Source organism: Rutidosis leptorrhynchoides, chromosome 5 (assembly GCF_046630445.1).
Source record: "Rutidosis leptorrhynchoides isolate AG116_Rl617_1_P2 chromosome 5, CSIRO_AGI_Rlap_v1, whole genome shotgun sequence".
Lineage (NCBI taxonomy): Eukaryota > Viridiplantae > Streptophyta > Magnoliopsida > Asterales > Asteraceae > Rutidosis > Rutidosis leptorrhynchoides.
In genome coordinates this window covers 360270508-360275029 of record NC_092337.1, presented here as the reverse complement: position 1 = coordinate 360275029, position 4522 = coordinate 360270508, and positions in this window count along the sequence as shown.

Sequence of the window (4522 nt, the reverse complement as noted above, 5' to 3'; positions counted from 1 at the left end):
GCAAATATTACCGCCGTTGATTTTTCTTTAGAATCGTCATCCAGTCGACCAAGTACTCCAGTTCAAATTTCCGATAATCCATTTTTTGAACCCGACCTCACAATTGAGAATCCGGAGAATATTCAGGGACGATTCGTAGATCCTGAACCATTAAATTTTCCTCCGGAACCACCAATCATTCAAACAGAGATTGTTGAGGAACGAATCATTAAATCAGAATCCTCTAGTGATTCCGATTCAACAAATTCAATTATGGAAGTAACAGAACCATTAAGTATGGAAGACCGAATGAGAGCTAAACGCACTGGCCAAGGTCACGCAATTACTCATCCAGACATTAATGCGCCAGATTATGAAATCAAAGGACAAATTCTACACATGGTGACTAATCAATGCCAATTTAGTGGTGCGCCGAAGGAAGATCCAAATGAACATCTTCGTACCTTTAATAGGATCTGCACACTATTTAAAATCCGAGAAGTGGAGGATGAACAGATATATCTCATGTTATTTCCCTGGACTTTAAAGGGATAAGCCAAAGATTGGTTGGAATCGTTACCTGAAGGGGCGATTGATACATGGGACGTTTTAGTTGAAAATTTTCTTAAACAATTCTTTCCTGCATCTAAAGCCGTAAGACTTCAAGGAGAAATTATTACATAAACACAGAAGAATGAAACTCTATATGAGGCGTGGACTAGATTTGGAAAGTTGTTAAGAGGATGTCCGCAACATGGTTTAGACACCTGTCAAATAGTACAAATATTCTACCAAGGATGCGGCATCACTACAAGGAAAGACATAGATATAGCAGCTGGTGGTTCTATTATGAAGAAAACCGAAACTGATGCTTACAAAATTATTGATAACACTGCTTCCCACTCACATGAGTGGCACCAAGAAAAAGATATCGTTAGATCATCTAAAGCAGCTAGAGCCGATTCTAGCCATGACTTAGATTCCATTTCCGCAAAGATAGATGATGTGGAGAGACGAATGGAAAAGATGACTAAAGATATTCACTCAATACGAATTAGTTGTGAGCAGTGTGGAGGACCACATTTGACAAAAGATTGTCTCAGTATTGAATTAACAATGGAACAAAGAGAGAATATTTCATACATAAACCAAAGGCATGGAAATAATTATCAGAATAATTATCAACCGCCAAGACCGATTTACAATCAAAACCAGAATTATAACCGAAATATTCCATACAACAACCAACAAGGTCCTAGCAATCAACAAGTATCCAATAATAATTACAATCAGCAAAGACCTAATTTTCAAAACAAACGCCCACAACAAACCGATGATAAAAAGCCGAATTTAGAAGATATGATGACGAAGCTAGTTGAAACTCAAACGCAGTTTTTCACATCTCAGAAACAAACTAATGAACAAAATGCTCAAGCATTTAGAAATCAACAAGCTTCTATTCAAAATCTGGAACAAGAAGTAAGTAACCTAGCAAGGTTAATAGGTGAAAGAAAATCGGGAAGTTTACCTAGTGATACAAATGCTAACCCCCGGAATGAAATAGCTAAAGCCATTACCACAAGAAGTGGTACAACACTTAAACCACCTGAAATACCTGTAACTTCTGATGAAGCTATTCCTACTCCACAAGAACCACAACCTAATCAAGATAAGGAAAAAGAAGCGGTAGTTGAAAAGGTTAATGAAGATAACAAAGTTAAGGATAAACCTTATGTTAAACCATACCAACCACCACTTCCTTACCCGAGTAAAATGAAGAAAGAGAAACTTGAAGCCGAGCAATCCAAATTCTTGGATATGTTTAAACAGATAAATGTAAATCTTCCTTTCATTGATGTGATTTCAGGAATGCCTAGATATGCTAAATTCTTGAAAGATCTGATCACGAATAGAAAGAAAATGGAAGAACTCTCGGCCGTTACTATGAATGCTAATTGTTCAGCAGTGCTGTTGAATAAGATACCAGAAAAACTATCTGATCCAGGAAGTTTCACAATTCCATGTTTTCTGGGTAGTTTTAGTTCAATAGAAGCATTGGCAGACTTAGGTGCTAGTATAAATCTAATGCCATATTCACTATACGCTAAACTAGACCTTGGAGAATTGAAACCAACTAGAATAAGTATACAACTAGCCGATCGATCAATAAAATATCCTAGAGGGATAATGGAGAACATGCTAGTTAAAGTTGGTACTTTAGTATTTCCAGTAGATTTTGTTGTTTTGGACATGGAAGAAGATTCTCAAGTTCCTCTCATATTAGGAAGACCATTCTTAAACATGGCTAAAGCAATGATAGACGTGTTCGGTAAGAAATTGACCCTAAGTATAGAGGACGAGAGTGTTACCTTTTCAGTTGATAAAGCAATGCAACAACCACAATCTGCAGATGATACATGTTATTATATTCAAACTATAGATGCACATGCAGAATTATTAGAAGAATTTCCAGAATTACAAGGAACAGGAGAATGTTCTTTAGGAGAAGGTAATGAACCAATTGATGAAGTTGAAATGTTAGCTACACTTATAGCTAATGGATATGAACCAACAACAGAAGAAATTCAAATGCTAAAAGAAGAAGACAGATATCGATATAAATCATCGATAGAAGAACCACCGAAATTAGAGTTAAAGCCACTTCCAAACCATTTGGAATACGCTTATTTACATGGTGAATCTGAATTACCTGTAATAATATCGTCTTCTCTTACTGAAAATGAGAAATCACAACTCATTTCTGTGTTGAAAGCTCATAAACCAGCCATTGCATGGAAGATTCATGATATTAAAGGAATAAGTCCTTCGTATTGCACACATAAAATCCTTATGGAAGAAGGTCATAAAACGTATGTGCAATGCCAACGAAGACTAAATCCTAATATGCAAGATGTAGTTAAGAAAGAAATTATTAAACTGCTAGACGCAGGTCTAATTTATCCAATTTCTGATAGTTCATGGGTAAGCCCAGTTCAATGCGTGCCTAAGAAGGGTGGCATGACTGTCATTACAAATGAGAAAAATGAGCTTATTCCTACTAGGACTGTAACAGGATGGCGTGTGTGTATTGATTATAGAAAATTAAATGACGCCACCAGAAAAGATCACTTTCCCTTACCTTTCATAGATCAAATGTTGGAAAGATTAGCCGGAAATAGTTACTATTGTTTTCTAGATGGATTTTCCGGATATTTTCAAATTCCAATAGCACCCGAAGATCAAGAGAAAACCACATTCACGTGCCCTTATGGTACTTTTGCTTACAAACGCATGCCATTTGGACTTTGCAACGCCCCTGCAACCTTTCAAAGGTGTATGATGGCGATTTTTCACGACATGATAGAAGAATGCATGGAAGTTTTCATGGATGACTTTTCAGTCTTCGGTGATACATTTGAAACATGTCTAGCTAATCTTGAACGAATGCTTATTAGATGCGAACAATCAAATCTAGTACTTAATTGGGAGAAATGCCATTTTATGGTTAAAGAAGGCATCGCTCTTGGTCATAAAATTTCAAAAGAAGGAATTGAAGTGGATAGAGCTAAAGTAGATGTAATTGCTAAACTTCCACATCCCACCAATGTTAGAGGAGTTAGGAGTTTTCTAGGGCATGCCGGTTTTTACCGACGTTTCATAAAAGATTTTTCTAAAATTGCCACTCCTATGAATAAACTCCTAGAAAAGGATGCTCCATTCATCTTTTCAGATGAGTGTATCAAATCTTTTAATATTCTTAAAGAGAAACTCACTAATGCGCCGATCATGATAACACCAAATTGGAATCTACCATTTGAACTAATGTGCGATGCAAGTGATTTTGCAATGGGAGCCGTTTTAGAACAAAGGATTGAAAAACGATTTCAACCTATATATTATGCTAGTAAGACGTTACAAGGAGCACAAACGAACTATACAACTACTGAAAAAGAACTCCTTGCTATTGTCTTTGCTTTTGACAAATTTCGATCATATCTCGTTCAAGCAAAAACGGTGGTCTATACCGACCATTCTGCTCTTAGATACCTATTTTCAAAACAAGATGCTAAACCAAGATTAATCCGTTGGATCTTACTCTTACAAGAGTTTGATATTGAAATCCGAGATAAAAAAGGAGCAGAAAATCTCGCCGCTGATCATCTTTCTCGTCTTGAAAATCCCGAATTAGAAGTTCTAAATGAATCGGCCATATAAGACAACTTTCCTGATGAATATCTATTGAAGATAGATTATAATTAAATCCCATGGTTTGCAGACTATGCAAACTATTTAGTATGTGGATTCCTTGAAAAAGGATTATCGTACCAAAAACGAAAGAAATTCTTCAGTGATATAAAACACTATTTTTGGGAAGATCCACATTTGTTTAAAAGTTGTCCAAATGGAATAATACGCCGATGTGTATTCGGAGATGAAGCCAGTAAAATATTAAACCATTGTCACACAGGACCAACAGGAGGGCATTATGGGCCTCAACTAACAGCAAGAAAAGTTTATGATGCTGGATTCTATTGGCCTATAA